Genomic DNA, 12,530 nt, shown 5'->3' on the forward strand with positions numbered 1-12,530 from the left:
CTGCACTGCCCCCGCCGATACCCACTGCGCCCCGCATATGGCCGTGGCGGGCCAGGGGGCGGGAGGCTCCGTGGGGACTCGGGGAGGGCAGCGTGCGGGGCCTGCTAATGCCCCAGGCCCCTTAAAACTTTTTTTTTGCTCTGTCCCCGCCCCCCCTTTTTGGCTCCGCCCCCGTCCCGATATTTTATATTGGTAATCTGGTCACCCTAAGTCCTGTTGAAACCAGTGGGGCTCATTGCAGATGCAGGCATCTGTCTGGATATATCCAGTTACAGGACCGGACCTGACTGAGTACCTGATACAGACGTTGAGAGCAGGCCATATTGCATCTGGAGGAGAATTGGGTATCTGACGTTTCAATAAATATTATAAAACTACAGTATAATTGCTCAGTTAAGCACGCCGATCTTGCTGATACAGAGGCACTATTTGGGGAAATGGTTACCTCAGTAAGGGCTTACTCTTCACCTGACACTGGCTTCTGAAGCCATCTGTATAAAAGAACCGTATGAAACCAAAAAGAGAAGTAGGGTTGGCCTTCTCTATCCATCTTGCTTGTTTGCTTTTAATTGGCTCATATAATGAAGTGTTCGGTGGGGAGGGTTCTGTTGCATTGTTTGTGTCTTTATATTAGGAGGGGGCATCTTATATTACTGGTCCCCAAGCATCAAAATTAATCCAGACAGTTCCCAGAATAATGCACGACAGCTGGAAAAGTTCAGTAACACATCTTCTCTTTAAATGTGCATTTTAATATATTTTGTGGCCTACTGAGGTTTTTTCTTTGTAGGGTGGGTTTGTTGGTTGGGATTTTATTTTTGTGTCACTTAATCTTGTAGAACTAAATTGATTATTTCAGTTTATAAGACCCATTGTAATCTGTTCACCCAATATTCATCTAATCTGCTGTTTGTTTAGTAGTGTGTAGTTACATGTTTCAGTGTGAGTGCTCCTGGGCTATGATACTTTTCTTGCTATGTTCTTTGTGTAGGGTAAGGAGAGCAGGAATTGGCTAGGTCATGTAAGGGCCTGACCCAAATCCAGACCCTGTGCTTGTCCATATTGCATTTTGTTATGACATTTTTGTTTGCCTTTAGTGCCTGGATCCTTAGACTTCTAATGAATTCACGGGATTAAGTCCAAAGACTGTAAGCGCTTTGTGTCAGGGAGTCTATTTGTATTGTTAAAAAAGTGCTTGTAAATAGGTAGGGTCTAAAAACAAAGAATAGTTATGTTAAGGAACCCTAACATTAAAAGAATATTAATGATGCAAAGTCAAGCACTCAAAAAAGTTAGGAAATGACAGAAATACAGTTGTAAGTGCGACATCAGTTCAACCCTATCGTGTATGCTCTGATGGGGTGGGCAAACTTTTTGGCCCCAGGGCCACATTGGGGTTGCACTGGATGGAGGGCCAGGTAGGGAAGGCTGTGCCTCCTGAAACAGCCAGGCCACAGCCCCCTGACTGCCCCCCTCAGAACCTCTGACCCATCCATCCCCCCTTGCTCCTTGTCCCCTATCTGCCCCCTCCCGGGGCACACAAGGGTGGGGACTCTGCCAGATTTCAAGGCCCCGCCTCAAAGTATGGAGGCACTACAGTTTCTCAGTGAAATGGTTGTAAGGATTTGAACATGGGGAAAAATGATGTATTTTTCTTTAAGCTTGTTATCAGAAACAGCTGAACTGCTTTAGCTGAAGCTTTTTTTTTAATTTGTTTTGTTTTTTAAATCACTTGGCATGGAAAACTTTAGCCAACCTGGCTAAAGTTTGGCAAAGTTCTAACCTGGTAAGAACAGGGTCTTATAATGGGGAGTGTTGTCAAGCAATCTTTACTATATATGCAGCAACCCCCTGCTCCCTTCTGCCAGTTACCTGTGCCATAGAGCTGCTACATTATTCCTCACATTTCCCATGAAGTTGGGCAATAATGTGCAGAACCCTGGCTTTTCCCAAACCAAATGCATTAGCTAGGACAGCCACATGGGTATGCTGGAAGAACAATGCTGCATGAGTATAGGTCTGCCCCTGTGGTAGTGGCAGTATGCAGAACAGCTCACTGCCCCTTTCTCTGAGCTCATGGCAAAACCACAACTGAGCCCATAGAGTGTAAGCTTTATAGACCCTCTCTATACTTGGGACTATGTAAACTATAAATAATAATTTTCCAAGGCTCTGTGAAGCCATGGCTTATATGTAACACATCAATTTTAAATCTTAAGAATATATATTTTTCGTTTCCAAAAGTCTGATCAGAAGCTCATTGTTGTTAATAGAATGACCCCCACTCATCTGAGGAGCCTTCGTTGATGTCCTAAAACTTTTAGTACCAAACTGCAGTTAAAATACATTCTGGCTATTTTCTCATATTCTGATAACTTGTTTTATTTAAACGTTCGTGACAATGAACTGTGTTGCTCATATGTTTTGGTTCAGACTCCTGACATTTGCCTAAAAAATGTTATGGACTGCTCCTGCTGTGGGGGGGAGTCTGAGAGAACTGACACCTTTTCTGATCACATGCCTATTGGTGAGCCTAACACACTGTTACCTAAGGACTATGCTCCTGCAGCTGTGTGGGAGACGGCCTCTGAGACCAGACTTCCATGAGTTTGAGATCAGAATCTGGCTCTTATTGTTTAAACCTCCCTTTGCTCAGATTTCCTGACTACTATGATAGAATATCAACTGAAGTTGTTTCAGAACACAATGTTGAGGATTTGCTAGACAAAATATCTCTTTTTAAAATTGCTGTTTGTGTAATCTCCAGTTGAATGCGGTGGTGGGATTTAAAATGTGAAAGGTGGACAGGTCTCTTAGAAACTGATAAGATACTGCTGTTAGAATAAAAGATACCGCAACCTGCTGCCAGTGTAAGTTAGTACATGTAGCTGTTGCTGCTGCCTAATCTTATGATTAAAGCTTTGGGGACCAGGATCACTATCATACTTTGAATCCTTTTTTGTGTGCATAGGTAGTAATGCCAGAGGAATGTGGCTGAATTTGTGTTTGTTTACCCACTGTGTGAAGGTCTTTTGAAGCAGAGAGACACCTTTTAGGCTGCAGAAGCATCAAAAATATGTTTTCCAAGACCAGTTGTTTGCAGTTCTCTTCCTTCTGTACCCCTTTCAATTACAGAACAAAGGAGCATGCCTTTTTATGTTACAGCTGTATTATTCCCTTGGAATATACTCAGAACTACATTTGAGTATCTAAAGTTCAAATTATCTGATGCAACTCCATTGACTTGGAGAGAGAAGAGAAACAGAGTTACTGGCCTTCAATGGAATTTAAAAAATTGTTTGTGCATTATTTGTTTTGAGCAGTCTAGCTGTATGTCTCGCCTTTAGAAAGAATTGACCATGCTAATAATGCTAAAATCACTTTTTTGACCAACCCTACTGTGGTCATATGAAAAGCAGTAGCTGGTAGTTATCGAACCTGCTGCACTTGTGATTATGGGTGCCTCTATTTTGGGATTTGCCCCAAGTCGTGACATTAGAAAATGATCTGATTTTCACAAATACTGTGCACCTAGTGTCTGAAAATCAGGCCCTTCCTTGGGGTGTCTCGAGTGCTAAACACTGAGATGCCCCAAATCGCTAGTCACTTTTGAAAATCTTGACCTTAGCTTTTGATTGTGGAGTGTGCAATTTTCAGTATTTCCTCAATTGCCTATTTAAGGAAAAACAATTCAACTAATTTATCTAAAATTATATCCATATTAATATGAAATATGTGAGCCAAATTCTCAGTTGGTGTAAATTAGTGTGTATATATATTCTAGGGGAAAAAGTTAATTTCCTTTCATATCCTATGTTGGAATATGTCAATTGGTAAGAATGATATTGTTCCACATTTTCCAACAATGGACAGTGCTGGAAATATCTCCATTGGCTAGAATAGAGACTAAGTGCATTATTGTCAGCTTTTATTAATTAAAGGTAAAATGTTTGCTTATATTTACATATTTATTTACAGTATGATCTGGATGAATTTGATAGCTTGGGGTTCACTCTTAGGCAAAACTCCACCTGATTTCACAGAAAGGTTTTGCCTAAGTGAGGGAATCCATAGCTGAGCATTTTTCCTATGACATTATTACTGTGACTTGTTAAAACACTGTGAGAGGGGTTGGACCAAACAGAAATGTCAAGTAAAATAAAACATGCAGCAGATGTTTGCATTTTCTACATGCCTAATGTTCTTCATGTCTCTCTCTGGCATAGATATTTATTGTCTTGTATAGGTTAGGACTCAAACTTTTGTGGGTAATTACATTTTATATAGATAAATATATATAGATATATGTCTTATCGGTGTAAAAAACCTTTCGTACCACATTTATATTGTTCGGATCCCTGAAAGAATTTTCTAGGTGTTTTGTTCCATGACTGAAAATTGATTGAACCAGTAAAAGCAAAGAAGTGATGACCCATTGCATCCTGTTAGCTCATCTATTTATGCTTCAGTGTCACAGTACATGAGGTATTTTAGTCTACAATGTCCTCACACTGTGTGCTGCAGTTCTTAGACACACAAAAGAAATGGGAGCAGCTGTAAGTAGCTGTAATTTTGTTGCTATTATTGATTTGTCATAACCTGAACATAATTTTTTGTTCTTGGGATTTTATATTTCAGTTTCCTCCGTCTTTTTATAAAGCCAGATCACATTAATAATTTTTGGACAATTTAGGCCTGAATTTTTAATGTATGGCAAATGTTGTCATTTTGCTATTTTCCCCTCTTTTAATAATCCTGATGTTGATGCTTTATCTGCCTAACTATGGCGCGCACACACACTGTCCTTTTAGCCTGTTCTTTTTGGATCAGGCTATTGAGAAGTTTGTGGAGTGACAACTCTAGATGAATTAGGGTCCTCAGATTTCCGTGACTGCTCTCAATCCTATTTGATATATTCAGATTGTACTGGTCTCAGTGGTTGATGATCTCCTAGTGAAGAATAAGTGTCAGAGAGTCTGAATGGACATATTAGATTTAATCAACAGCCTGCAATATACCATTGATTTGACTTTGATCCTGGCTGGAGGAAAGAGAATTGCTTTTGGTATTTGCTATTACCGTTCACAGAGATCCCAGATAGTGGTATTAAAGGCAATTGCTCATCGACTGGAAGAATGCTCAGGAGCAGTTTCACAGAGTCCGTTGCTGTCATCTCTCCTGTTCAGCGTGTATGTAAGGCCACTAAAAATCATACAGAGGCAATTTGGGCTGCAGTGTTATCATTCTGCTGATGACGCATGGCCTACACTTTCTTTTCATCAAATGTAGAGGGCAGAATATTGTTACTCAGCTAAAATACGGGCTTGCATGAGAACAAGCTGACAAAGATTCAATCCAGATAAGATGGAGAGTATGGTTGGTTGGTTGGTGGAAGCATCCAGGTGGCAGAAATACCTGTCTACCCACTTGGTACAGGAGATGAACCTCTTTTATAAAGGGTGGGATAACTTCCCCAGGTACACTTGGAGACATTTGTGACTAGAAATGCCTGTTTCCACTTGCTTTTTCCCAAAATATTATGGCCATTTCTCTCAGATGTGGCCCTTGATGCACTCAATCATGTGACCTCCAAATTAGATTGCTGTAAAGTGCTCTGCATGGGGCCTACCTGTGAAGACCACCCAGCCACTATAGCTGATGCAGAACAGGGTGCTCGTTTAGTGATGTTAGCCGCAGGTCACCCATTACACTGGCACGCCAGATGTTCCACTGGCTCCCTATTCACTTCCAGATACAATTTCTGGTGCTGCTATTGATCTTTAATTCCCTGTATGGTATGTGCCACTTCAGTTAAAAACAGCTGATGTGCTTTTGCTCCTTATCCCTGGATTTGAGCATCTATGGTGGCATGTAGTGGACATGTAGCTACATGCTACAGTGAATAGCACACTGCGTCCATGCTGTGATGTGTAGCTGAGCATGTCAGGCAAAGGCTTCAGTTGCTCCCTGCTGCCAAAGCCTTTCACTGTGGTGAGGAAAGGATCTGGTGGGGGGGAGGCAGTGGGGAATGGCTACTTATACCTGTGTTGGAGGGCGCTATCCAAGTACATACTCTACACAATCCCAAAAGAAGCGTGCAGTGTAGATGTAGTTTTAGTTGATGGGGGTCTCCACTCTGATCCTCAGGAAACCATGTAAAGTCGATCTATTGATCAGTGCTATGCATGAGGGTATGATGATGGTGATTTGCATCTCTGCCTGTACTTGTTTGGGGGTTGAATTTCTTATGATTCATTTGCTATTAATCAATTTCCTTTGTATGTTCTCACAAGGTTTGCATGCATGCATGCATATATCTATATCTCCACAAAAGGTTAGCATATTGGAGAAGTCAATATGCAACAGGGTAATAAAGAATAGAAAGTATGGAGGCATACTGTAACAATGGTGGAAATTTATGTATAGAACTGACAATGATGAGGGGAAGCAATTTGCCTAGGAGATGGACTTCAGCAGTTTCATTGTGGCTTCTTGGTAAATTTTAGAACAAAAATAATTTAAAATATACTAACTCTATCTTCAGAGGTTTGGGAAGGTGTCCTTTTTCAGCATGTATCACAGTTGGCCTTTGTGATACTATAGAGTCTGCAGTTACGGGGTCCCTTTTTTGTTTGGAGTCCTTTCTTTGAATTTGGGGTGCTGGTGAAATTAGCAGCTGTAGCACCACAGTGTAGAACGTGGGATTTAAATGCAATGGGGAATTGCAATTTAATTAACGCTTTTAACGCTGAGGAACTTTTTGTTTTGTTAAATGGTATGCTTGATGAGGTTTTTTTTTTTGTTTTTTTTTTTTCACTCACCTCATACAAGGCTTTATTGATAGTGGCATTCACCACATACACCGTGGATGTCAGTTTTGATCTGATGGACAGTTCTGAGATTTCACTAGGCGATCTTGGAACTTGGCCACGTAATGATACCATACCTAATTAGGCTCAAATGGCTGCAGTTGTTGGGTGTACAGACTTTTAGAAGTGAAAATCAGACTTCCCAGTGAATGAAGAGAGAAGGAGATTATACCAGAAAACTATTTGGGAATGATGGTGTGGGGGGAGAATTCAGCGAATGTGGTTTACCTACTGTTTAAAACAAATTCCATTATTTCACTTTTCCTGCAAATTATTGAGAGAACTGAAACTCATCATGACATTGGAGGCTTTAATGACTTGCAGGAAATATCCAAATACTGAACTAAACCTGAGAGCATTAGAAATATCTTAAAAATGCAAAGCAATGGTAAGAATCTGAGACTAGAATTCTGTAAAATGGCAAAAGATATCACTGAGACAGAAATAATGTACTGGTGTGGAGTCAGTAAACATTACCGTGTGTGTGTGTGGGGGGGGGAGCACTTGGTCTTATGTAATATCTGTAAGAGTCTATATTCAAAGAAATGTGGGATTTTTTTGAGTTAGTGATGACAGAATTTGAAAATGTAACATCTGAATTGAGTTCATTGGATAAAGAACCAGGGGAGATCTGACCACTATTTCAGGAAGGCCATCTAGAAAAAAAAAAGATTCCTCTTGTTTCAGGTAAGACCACAATAACAATTGGGACCAAGTTTAAAACTGTTCTGTGGTCCTGGACTGCACACCTAACATTCATCACAAAACAGATGTGGGTCATGAACATCTCTTTGACTGAAGCATCAGGGAACATTTTCTGGTATTCTGTGAACAGGGCAAGTATTAACAGACGTTTCTTCAGAAGGAATGTAATTTGGGTGTTTATGGACTAGTGAAGAAAGATCGTGATAGTACTGGCAAAGAAAATAAAGCTGGCATGTACAGCCTCATAAAAGTGCCAAATTCTAGAGGTGTTTTATGTCCCATATAATTTCTATAAAATGAACATTTGTCACTGATGGAGCCTGTTCCTCAGAAATTGCTCAGGCAGTTCTCAGAAGCTCTGTGATGTATGCCTCTTCACCCACATTGTTGTTTAGTGTAGAAATAGTACATAGCCATGACTCCAAAGATTCTTTCTGTAGCTCATTAGCAATACGTGATTGAATCTATGAAGGCAGTTGATTATCAGCTGAAAATGTTCAAGCTGCACTGTTAGAGATGTGGAAAATATTGAAATCAACATACTCTGAATTGCACACTGGTATTACCACAATGCTAAATGATGCACGGCCCTATATTTTGATCTTGAGCCAGTCAGTTTGGTATATGTACTTGCTGAAGTAGACTGTCAGGAAGGTCTTGCCAGAATGCTTCAACTGACATGTCTGGCTCAGTTAGAATTCTTGATACAAGTCACTTTTGTGGGTGTATTCTTGTTGATGCTATTGGGATGGCACACAAATTAAATGCATTATTTGAATTCCCTGAGATAAACAAGTAAAAAGGCTGATTTGATGATGAAGGGTAGGGTAAAATAAAAAAGCAAAATACAAATTCAAAAATGATTTCTTCAGTACACTGCTGGATACAACACTAATCTTCTGAATAGTCTCATCTAGTATCTGAATTCCAAAATTCATACATTTTGGTGTTCTTTGCAGAAACAAATCCTGCAGTAATCTTTCTGTGCATGAAGTGAGAGGAAAGTGTGGAGCTCTCAAGAAGGGGGAAAAAAAAAAAAAAAAAAAAGACCAAACTAATATCCATTTAGGTGTAGATAAAAAGCTGGCAACATAACTACAAAATCTTGCTAAAATGAGCCAGACAGCAAGTTCACCAGCACAAGAAATCCTTACATTTCCACAGGAAATAAATTGTAGCAGATGTAGCTGTGTTGTACTGCATGTTTTCTGTCTCTATCTTTTACTGTAGCCTCTTCAGAATGAACCTGTTCATAGCTTACACTGGTAAAAAGACATTCCTCACTGAATCAAGGAAGATTCTCAAGATTTGCACTGATAGAAGCAGAATGTTAATTCTCAAATACATTTATTTATCTGACTGTAATACATAAAGCTATATCCAAAAAATCACGGAAGTTCCATATCACTATTGGAATTGCCTGGGTTGGTTGTTTGGAAATACTTCATCATCATCATCCTGACAAATCCAAAAGGGGCATGGCCTCCTTGCTGATCGAGCATCACCCAGAACCATCTCTAGCTAGGTCCTCAAGATGGTCCAGCTGGGTATTAAGTTTATATTTATCACTGGTGATAAATTACACCTCTGAAGCTTTTGGTGACCATGTCATTGCCGGCCTGGTAGCAGCATTCCTTTGTAAATGCACTTTGGAATTTGTTGGAATTCATTGCAAATATTTAATAATTTAGTAATTGAACATTTTTTGACTATAGCCATTTTCAAAATAAAAAAGTTGCTTATAAAAATAGAGATTAGTGTTCATTTACATTTAATGCATGGTAGGGTGTGAACACGGTGGGGGTAAGGCAAGGATTTTTTTGTTGTGTGGGGGAACGAGGAGTTAAAAAAAAACCCAAACAATTGCAGGTGTGTGAAACTAAGAAAATATTTAACGTAAGTTAAGTCTGTCTCCACTGCAGCTTTTATTTTGTGTACCGGTTCATTGAAGCTAGTTCTGCTGGAATAGATCCTTCTTTTTAAAAAACTTTCATAATAGGAGATCATCTGAATAGTTTTCAAAGAGAGAACTCTCTTTCAGTTGAATGTAAATAAAGTATATTCAAGGGTTTTGGTCACTACCATCTATCGTGACCCATGGGCATTGGCTTGGTGTGTTAGGGTCTTTGTAAAATTCTGGATGAAATTTGGACTTGTTCAGATAGGACATAACAAATGTATATCAATTTTGTCTCAACAATCTGTGATTTTGCTCTTTGTCACAGTGGAATGGAGCATGGGTCCCAAGACTGTGTGATTGTGCATAAGTAAAGATTAAGACCTAGATTCAGGAACCCTAAGCATGTGCTTAAGGCCATCTCTGTTCAGAAAGCACTTTAACCACATCTCAAATTTAATTCATGGAACTTAAGTATGTGCTTAAAGTTAAGCAGATATTTAAGCACCCTTCCTGAAGAGGGATGCTTTCATGAATCAAGGCCTAAATGTTTTACCTTCTTTAAATCTCATCCTAAATGGGGGAGAAGGCTGTAGGTCTTATAGAGCAATCATACAAAATAAGCATATTTTACCCCCGCCTCCCAAATTGCATTTTGAATCTAACCTGAAGGTCACAGTTAACTTCAATGGAGTTATAGTAGAGATGACTTACATAATGTGCTTTTATTTTAAAATCTACCACAAGCACTTTGTGGCCATGGACGAAGGAATCCCTCTAAGCACAGCTCAGGCAATGTGAGGGAATATGTTTTCACAGTTCAATTCATTAGAGCAGGGGGCATGTTAGGACACCAGAATGGGGAATTAAAACAGCTGGCTAAAACTAGATTTTAAATTCCTTCTCTGTAATGGAAAAATGCTTTTAGAGCATCTGGTCCACACTGGACCATTCTGTTTTTATACAAAGCTGCAAATTTCAGTTATGCCAGTAATCAAGTGCTTTACTAAATATTCTTATAAATATTTTTTATTTAAATATTATGTAAAATTTAATTTCCATGTTTGTGAAAGAAGTCGTGTCATGCAGGTGTACTTAATGCTTTCTGCTCTGCCTTGTGCTAGACGTGGGTTCTTGTCTGGGTCCCCGTCTAGGGCCTTATAGAGCTGATGTCAATACCAAGTGTCTGTGCTTGTTCCTAGAACAGGTTCAGCACAAATAACAATGAAACTCTCTTAGATTCCCCTGACCTGGAAACCTGAGGGCGCCATTCTCACATTCTGGGGTGCAGTTGAGACCAGTGAGAGGTTGTGTCACCACTTGTATTATAACCCTGAATGCCTCAAAATGCTTCTGCTACTTGTGGCTCCCTGCCTGGGACATACACACAACTAGCAGCCACCATGTACTCTGTGGTCGGTATGCTGTACAGCTCTGATTCAACCAGTTTGAATCCAACAGCCTGCCATCAGTTATTGCAGATGCATTTTTGTCTTTACCAGACTTGGTTGTATTAGACAGTGACCCCAACACTCCCCCAATACTGAACTGCCCCAGACGTGTGTAGTCTTGTTAAGGCTGCCAACTCTGACTGAAGCTATTCTGGGAGATTTTATTTCCCCAACATGATGTAATGTTGTTTTCTTAAAATATCCTATTAAAATCTCCAGGATTGCTTTCAATAGTGACCAGGAGATTAATGCCAGTTCTTGGAGACGCTAGGCCAATCCTTCTCCAGCTTTCTTCTGCAACATTCAGAGAGAATAAAATCTGTTGTCTCCTTTAAGGAGAGAGAGCCCACTAGCTTGCCATGTTAACTGGAATTGACATTCACTTTAGTACAAACAGAGCACTGTTGGTTTAGATTAATAGTAAAACAAGTTTAGTAATAAAAGAAGATCACATTTTAAGTGAGTTAAAGTATAAGAGAGAAAGTTAGAAATGGTTACAAGCAAATAAAAGTGAAAACACATCTAAATCTAAAATTTAATCTAGTAAGTTTTAGTTCAAGGTTTTGTATGTAAATTGAAGTAAACACACATTCCTTTATTTTAGAATAGGCCTGTTTAACAACTTTTGCTGAGCCAAGGCTGTCTGGTTTTCAACAAGGGGGAATTCATAACCTTTACATACGACGTTGCTGCATATATTTACCATGGTAGTATTGGCTTGTGAGTTATTAGTTTTCAAGTGATACCTCATATGACATTCCAGGGTGTAATCCAGGCCAGCAAGGGACTGTGTCACCCCTGCCCTGCAATCTTGGGTGCCTCCCGATGCTTTTCTGTTGTAGCATCCAACCTGCCAGCATGCAGATTACATCCTGAGTGACTGTGTTTAACTACAGCCCTGGTCCAACAGCCCTGGTCCCAGTGGCCTGTTCAGCATACACCAGTCATGCTCTGGCTTCCAGTAATGCTGGTTCTTCGAGTGCTTGCTCATGTCGATTCCAAGTAGGTGTGCGCGCACTTCGTGTACAGTTGTCGGAAGGTTTTTCCCTTAGTGGTATCGGTCTGTTTGTCTATGGAGCCCCCTGGAGTTGCGCCTTTTATGGCGGTGTATATAGGCCCCTGCCGATCCACTGCCTCTTCAATTCCTTCTTACCGCCCGTGATGGTTGTTGGAGCTGCTCCCTTCTCTTTCTATGTCAAGCGATCCCCTCGTACTTTTTCTCTTTGTACCTGTAAATAGTTAACTTAGTGTTAGTGTTTCAAGTAGTTTATAGAATTAGATAAGTTTCTGTTGGGGTTTCATTCACTGCGTTGTCCCCTCCCAGGGACCGGGGCATGCCTCAGTCTCATGGGTTCAAACCACGTGGGTCCTGCCAGAAGCCTATGCCTGGGGCGACCCCCCCACGACTCTTTCTTAAAGACATGTTCGAGGTGGCCAGGCACCTCGTAGCTATGACAGCTCCGCGGGCACTGGCACTGCAGAGAAGTGTTGTACCGTCCAAAGGCAAATCGGCCATGATGCAGTACTGGTCGCTGTCCCCTCGACACCGCTCCTTGGCACCACCCCGTTTGGCACCGCTGTGGTCTCTGGGATCAGAGTAGTCTTCCA

At 40.5% G+C, this 12,530-nt stretch overlaps 1 protein-coding gene across 2 annotated transcripts in view; it reads left to right on the forward strand.

Annotated features, from left to right (window-relative positions):
- Positions 1 to 12,530, forward strand: part of MBP (myelin basic protein) — a 186,502-nt gene that overhangs the window by 65,193 nt on the left and 108,779 nt on the right. The gene's annotated exons all lie outside the window — the stretch shown is intronic.

The sequence above is a fragment of the Trachemys scripta genome, chromosome 2 (genome assembly GCF_013100865.1).
Source record: "Trachemys scripta elegans isolate TJP31775 chromosome 2, CAS_Tse_1.0, whole genome shotgun sequence".
Lineage (NCBI taxonomy): Eukaryota > Metazoa > Chordata > Testudines > Emydidae > Trachemys > Trachemys scripta.